Source organism: Sinocyclocheilus grahami, unplaced genomic scaffold (genome assembly GCF_001515645.1).
Source record: "Sinocyclocheilus grahami isolate Dianchi unplaced genomic scaffold, SAMN03320097.WGS_v1.1 scaffold1150.1, whole genome shotgun sequence".
In the NCBI taxonomy this organism is placed as follows: domain Eukaryota; kingdom Metazoa; phylum Chordata; class Actinopteri; order Cypriniformes; family Cyprinidae; genus Sinocyclocheilus; species Sinocyclocheilus grahami.
Window position 1 is genome coordinate 57,460 of NW_015506329.1, and position 7,791 is coordinate 65,250.

The 7,791-nt window shown below is 40.2% G+C and overlaps 1 protein-coding gene across 1 annotated transcript in view; it reads right to left on the reverse strand.

The window, feature by feature from the left end:
* The window catches only part of LOC107567358 (FH2 domain-containing protein 1-like), a 20,034-nt gene extending 19,461 nt beyond the window's left edge, over nucleotides 1-573 (reverse strand). The window contains exon 1 of the mRNA XM_016253026.1: nucleotides 384-573. The gene's annotated coding sequence lies outside the window, so the exon portion shown is untranslated. The remainder of the gene's footprint in view (nucleotides 1-383) is intronic.
* Between the last annotated feature and the right edge of the window lie 7,218 nt (nucleotides 574-7,791).

The window sequence follows — 7,791 nt, forward strand, 5'->3', positions numbered from 1 at the left end:
GAAAAAAGTAATCTGATTACGTAACCCGCGTTACCCCCAACACTGAACGTCTCGGAAAGTTGTCTCTGCAGTCAGCGTCTTCGTCGAGCGAACAATAACGTTATTAGCTTATTAAACGCTGTTATTTTGAAATATCCTAGAAATAATAAAAAAACACCTCCAGGAGGAATGAGTGGAACAGAAAGCTTATTTCGCGCACATAGGATGAATGTGTAATTAGTGTCGACGTGCCTTAAATAAACACCTGTGCGATTAAACATGGCAAAGACTCTCGATCCCGCGGGAAACACTGCTGGATAATGGCAGTGAAAACGCAAACTCAATGCGAAATTCAACTCAGAGGTCAGTTTGGTGTGCGGTGCAGCGAACTCAACAGTACTTACGTCTTACTTCACATCATTACGCATGTAATCCGATTTAGAACTAAATAAAAAAGCTGTAAAAGAACTCCTCGTCCACTGTGAGAAATTGTCACGCGCATAAAACACTGGCAAACACACACTGAACGCCGGGGCGTCCCATTAATACACTCAGCCCACCGAAAACTCCCAAACTTTTGGTGCGCTCCCTACTCAACGCTCTCCCTCATGCGCATGCGCAGAAGCCGATGCGCTCACCGATCCTACTACGGGAAAGGATTATCTCATGAATATTAATTACGTAACGTGCCGCTCGTCTAACTGATTTAGCAGAAGTGCACACTCCTACAACATCGTGAACATTTTCTGCATTATTACAAATATTTTAAACTAAACGCTATAGGAAAGTTACCAAAGACATTAAAATACCTTAAAGGGACTTTGAAGTTACTCAGCATCTTTAACGTGCCCTAATTAATATTCATGAGTAGGCCTTCTCCATAGTAGGATTCTAATCTTTACTACCAAGAACAAACTTCTCTTTACCTTTAAATTAAGCTATATGAATTAAAATATATAGTATATATATATATATATAGTGTATATATAGGGGTGAGCAGGGTGATTTGAGCCTGCAGGGAAGTTAAGCCACCCCTTAGACAACTTTAAACAAAATTGGTGATAAGACCACAACTATATGAGTTATATCACCCTGAGATAAAAGAGGCCCATGGAATAATTGGTAACTCAAAAAACAGATTTTGGCTGTTCAATGTGATTTTTTTATATTCAAGGACCCATCCTTCTTGTGTCTGAACAATTACAGACAAATCTGGAGAAATAGCAGACGTGTTTGTACTTTAGGAAGTTATAGTATGGGGCTATACTGTTAGCATGATGTTAGCTCTAAACTACTGGATGATGCAAGTTTGTTGAAATGGTAGGAGAGTGGGTTAATCTGAGCCAAATATCCTGGAGTAATGTGAGCCAGTGGCTCACCCCTCATGATTATAAAGTATGATTTTCCCTTGTCTTGTTTATGAAAATTGGCCATTGAAGTATTTATGAAATTGTATTTCCCTACATCATTTATATGTGGGATGACAGCCCAGTTCTGTAAGATCAATTGCATTTTTTTTATTCTTCAATTTGAACTTTGTTTTGTGCTGAAATTTGTAAATAATGAAAATACCTTCGAAGTTGAACTGTATATCTCTTAAAGGGGTCATATGATGCGATTTCAATTGTTCCTTTCTCTTTGGAGCGTTACAAGCTCTTGGTGCATAAAGAAGATCTGTAAAGTTGCAAAGACTAAAGTCTCAAATCCAAAGAGATATTCTTTATAAAAGTTAAGAGTCAGCCACACCTACCTAAAACGGCTCGTTCTAACACGCCCCCACATATCTACCTCACTATGTGGGAAGATTTGCATAACGCCGCCCAAATGTTCACGCAAAGAAAGAATGCATAACTTTTATTCTCGCTGTAGTATTGTTGGTGCCGCCGCCTCCATGTCGTAAAGACGCTGTGTGTTTCGTTGTGAATGCGAAACTACTTTGTTTGGTCTTCCAAAAGAGGACGATATCTGCTTCGTCATGCCTAGAGCTGATCCGTGCTGGTCGCTGAGGAAACACATCAACTTCGCGCTGTGGATCACCGGATCGGCTTTCACCGTGGACGAAGCGGAGTCCAGCCCGGGGTCGTCACATGTGGTTGCCGCAGGCATCACAGTATGGTAAGGGACGTAACATTTCCGTCACATGCTTGAAGTATTCGGCCAATCACAACGCACTGGATAGCTGCCCAATCACAGCACACCTCGCTTTTCAGACCGATGAGTTTTGTAAAAATCGACGCGTTTCAGAAAGGCGGGGCATAGAGGAGAAACAATAATGTACAGTATGTGGAAAATAATGTGTTTTTGAACCTTAAACCGCATAAACACATTTCATTACACGAAATACACAAAATAATGTTCTTTTTAGCAGCATCATATGACCCCTTTAATGAAACTTTGTTGAGATACAAGGTGGAGAAAAACCCTGGATGGATGGCCAGTCCAAGTCTACAGTTTTCCCGCGGAATTAGGCTACTTTAACACTGTTGCCGCAGGTTGTTTTTCATGCCTGTGGGTTGAAGTGACCCCAATAATGCGATATTTAGCCCTACCCCTGAAATGCGAGTTTTATAGGGGGACCCCGTCAAAAAACATATTTTACCCCCCCCCCCCCAACCCGATTATTAACGGGAGTCCCCACTCGAAACGCGATTGGGCTATTTTTGAGTAGCAATTGGGTTTTTTTTGGTTTTGTTGTGAAAACCTGGCAACCCCGAGTCCACATAGATTTTGAGGGATAATTTTTATTGAAATGCTCTTCCTTTGACAAAGCTAGAGGTAAAAAAATATAAAAAGTTTTACTTCAGCATAATCAATGGCACAGTTTACCTCAGTGTGGCTTGAGCCAAGATATACCACTTTTTTTTGGAAAGCCATATTTTGAAAGCTGTTTAATTTAAATCCAAAGTGATTTTTCCCAAGGACGCACCATATCCTGAAATGTATGTGTATATATTATGTGTATGTATATATATTTATATTTAAGTTGGACCCGTCGTGTGCTTGCTTTACAGACACCATGCGTAAAAACTTGCTCAACTCACCCCGCTCTTCCCTACACACACATGATAATGGTACTCCCCGGTATTTGTCTCAATACGCATTCTTCCATGCTAACAAATTAGACAATCACAGGACTACTTTTCCTATTATCACTAAATGTAATCCTCATCTTTTTGAATAAGCAGTGAACAACAGGAGACCTGAGAAAGCATTATGAGAGAAACAGAAGCCATCGTTATTCAGTGTAACAGCGCTGATCTCAAGTCAGCTTCATCCTTGGTTAAAAATGGAATCATTTGAGACACAAAAGGCAAAATTGACTGAGGATCAGCTCTCATACACTGAGAACATTCATATGGGCAGCCTCTGATCTTCTTGTCAGTTCCATTATCAAGGTAAGGCCAGTCGCTGCAATCTTCCTGTGCGCTGGAGAAGGCTTTGATCAGTTCTGGTGATGAGAACCCAAGATGAAGTGAGCTGAGAACTGGTCATGGGAAACAGCACAGTGGGCTTTGGAGCTTTGGCCAGCACCTGAAAGGAAAAACAGAATCCCCAAAATCAGGAGAAACCTGGAAATGAGAGGATATCAGGTGACAGAGCGAGTGTTGAGTCCCATCACCTCTACATCTGCAGCTTTTCTCCCAGATGAACTCAAGCTGACAGGTACAGCTCATCAGAACAGGCTTTTGTGAGGTTATGCCCCTATATCCCTCAGCACTGCCGGGGAACTGCTGTGCCAGAATAGTATCTTTGTATCTGGAAATGTTGCTCTTATCTCAGCCCTTTTTATTCGGAGTTCATAAAAAAATGCTACCAAGATTCCAGGATGATACACATGCAGTGTTATTTTAGCTTTGCTTTGATGTACTGGGGTGGTTACATAAATAAAAAGACAGATCATAAATCAACCACTGTAAATGAACTAGCCTCACTAAGTAAGATGTTTGACTATCAGCAAAGTCTGCTCCACATTGGTGCATTTTAATAGCCACCCGCTTAGATGGAAAATCCACTATTCAATTGATATGTAAAGTAACCAACCACAGTTAGATTTTTACATGATGTTTATTCTGCAATCATTGTGTATACTGTACAATAATAGACTCAGTGGCAAGCAACAAAATCAGCGCTCATTAAAAGAATGTACTGTAGTCACTGCGACTGTGCAGAAAATATGTGCAAAATTTCCAAATGTAATAAATATCAACAACATAACTATTGATCAGCGATTTGGGGTCTTTTTTTTAAAGACACATTTTGAAAGAAGATTGTAATGCTCAAAAAAGCTGCATTTATTTGATCAAAAATACAGTAAAAACAGCAATATTGTGAAATATTATTGCACTTTAAAATAGCTGTTTTCTGTGTTAAATTTACTCCCGTGATGGTAAAGCTGAATTATCAGCATCGTTACTCCAGTCTTCAGTGTCACACGATCCTTCAGAAACCACATGCTGCTCAAGAAACACAAATGACTGTATTGTCAATGTTGAAAACTGTTTTTGCTTAAATTGTTTCTTAATAATTGTTGCATTTTTTTCATGCTGCTTTGATGAAGAGAAAGTACAGAAGAACAGAATTTGAAATAGAAATCTGTTGAAATATTATAAATGTCTTTAACTTTTGATCAATTTAATGTATCATTGCTAAATAAAAGTATTCATTTCTTGAAAAAAAATCTTACTGACCAGAAACCTTTGAAATGAAACTGAAAAGAAAGCTGAATATAATGTTCTGTTTTGGAGTATCTCCACAAGTAAATGGTCACTTTTATTTCAAGTCAAGTCGCCTTTATTTATATAGCACTTTTAACAATACAGATTGTGTCAAAGCAACTGTACAGCATTAAATAGGAGAATAGTGTGTCAATAATGCAAAATGATAATAGTAGACATACATTTTTCAGTTAAAGACAGTTCATCATTAAATTCAGTGATGTCGTCATTCAGCTCAGTTCAGTTTAAATAGTGTCTGTGCAATCAAGCCAACGATATTGCTGGAAATGAAGTGTCCCCAACTAAGCAAGCCAGAGAAGACAGAGGCAAGGAACCAAAACTCCATCGATGACAGAATGGAGAAAAAACCTTGGGAGAAACCAGGCTCAGTCGGGGGGCCAGTTCTCCTCTGACCAGACGAACCAGCAGTTCAATTCCAGGCTGCAGCAAAGTCACATTGTGCAGAGGACTCAACTGGTTCCTGTGGTCTTGTCCCGGTGGCCATCTGAGACAAGGTCTTTACAGGGGATCTGTATCTGGGGCTCATCTAGTTGTAATGATCTCCACTGACATTCATGCCTGTAGAGGTCATCTCTAGGTGCTGATCCACCATTTGGTCTGGATACAAACTGGATCTGGGTGACTGCAGTGACCATCTGATCTGGATACAGACTGGATCTGGTGGCATGCCACATACAGCAGGCTCATAGCTAGTAGTCTCTAGTACAGTCTGAATTACAAAATGACTATGGAACACTTTATAGTCTTGCTGACTTCAAGTAATGAAACAAACCACAATGTTGCCAGTCCGCATAAAGTGTGCCATCCAATCAGATTGTGTTGGATGTGTGAACGGTCATGGGCGGCTGTCTGAGACTATAACTGTACAAACCAGTCCTCTGTGTCATTACTTGAAAAGTATCCTGTTACATTTTGTCCCTCTCTGCCAATGGCCCAACAACAAAACAAAACCAAAAACATACTAAGAACTGTTAGTGTCTGTTAGTGATGTGTAATTTGCTGATGCAAACATATCCTTTTAAACACCAACATGCAATACAAATGGCAAGATCTATAAAAAGTCAATGTTGTACAATAACTGTACAGCATTGATTATTTGTGGAAGCTGGTGACTGCATCTAGTGTGTTTTCTTGGAAGCGTTTGAAGACGGGTGAAATGGCCTAGTTGTATGCTTAGACACACCTGCATTTGATCACAGACAGAGGCTCTTGGACTTTTAATGGAGGCCAGGTGGCCCTATAGGAAGCCAGAGGCAACATTCATGCAAAGATGAGACAAAGAACCAGCGAACATGGGCTCACAATAAAACAGGTGATATGCACTGAGCTGGAAGAACATCTTTTCACAAAACAGTGAAACTTAATGACAAATTCACAAGTTAGAGCCCAGACCATTGGTAAAAAACCATCACCAAAGAGCTAGATATAAGCAGAGAATTCGAAGTTAGTCGAGCAAGTTGATTTATCGTCTTTTTTTATACACTACTGTTTGAATAAGCTGTTCTTGGCCTGAAGCCCAGGAATTGGAAGCTGATAAAGAGAGAGTTCCTATTCTCCTCTCCATTGTGAAGGCAGTATACCACATTTCCCACATAAAAAAGTGAATCGTCAGACCCATTGTGAGCTCCTGATCAGTGTATTGCCAGACGTGTTGCTCTCAGATAGCAAAACTAAAAATATGATTGCAGGCCAGCTGAAACCAAGACACATGAATTTTGAGAGGCGGCAATATTTTTGTCTTCACACTGCTTGGGTGTGATGCAACAACTTAGAATATGCTGCAGTGAATTGATCTGATTATTCATGTGCAGCCACACATTATTTGTGCTTGTGCATCTGTTGAAATATCACGATTGCGACTCCATGTTGGATTTCCTTAACGTAACGAAAGGGATTATTGCTGTACACACACCTGTTAAATTCTCCTTGTTCCCAGCTCAGGAACGGCTTTGCACCACACCATGATTTTAGATCACACCCATAGTTACCTGGTCTTACTTTAATTGCACCTTTATCTAAGCACATAAAAACATAATGAACAAGATGAATAGATACACACACTATTCTGATGGGGAGATAGAAGGACAAATTATGTTTTAATGTTTTTGCGTTTGCTCACAAACCATTTGCACTCCCTCAAGAAACCTTGCAGTCGCTCGCAAAACTTTTGCGATTAAACTAATAAAAACGGTATTTCAGTGCTTTTGTGAGTGAATGCAAAGTTTCTTGGAGAATTTAAAAGTTTTGCAAGAGAGCACAACATTTCTTTGGGGAACGCAGTCGTTTTGTGAGAGAGAGCAAATGACTGCAGCGGTTTTTTTTTTTTTAGGGAATGCAATAATTTTGTAAGAAAGCACAGATGTTTTGAGAGCAAATGCAAAAGTATTGACATATAATTTGTCCTCATTTCTCCATGACCATGTCCCTTTCGGGGCTCCGTAGATATAGACAAATACGTTTCTCAAAACGTCTTCTTTTGTGTTCTGCAGAAGAAAGGAAATCTAACAGGTTAGGAATGGCAAGAGGGTGAGTAAATTCTGACCGAATTTTTTTTTATTTTTGAATGAACTGTTCCTTTAATAAATGTAAATAGCCAGGGCATTGAGGCCTCTATCAATGTAAGTTAAAGGTAGGGTAAGTGATTTCTGGTAGCCAATGTTGGTATTTGAAATCACCAAAATAAACACGCCCCTACCCCAAAAGGGTCTTGCCCCTATTTTGATAGCTCTGCCCCACATATACGTACGCAACCCAGGCAACGATTAGTTCTGTGAAACAAAGCAAAACCAATGTTACACCATGTCTACATCGGACATGAGCGGCGCGGCGTGGCGCAACAAATTCCCGACAGAAAACTGCTGCCAGGTTCTATTTATGACGTGCTGACACACATTTCAAATGGTTTTCAACGCTCGTTTGATCGCGTCCACTGTAGGCAGACTTTAGCTGTTGTAGACACGGTGTTACTCACCTATCGAGAAGAAGCAAAGCAACCTCGGCGTCCGATCGCAGGCCTCTGCTCCTTGAGTTCTCTCCAGCGCTGGAAAGCTGATCCGATATTTACACGGGTCCTACT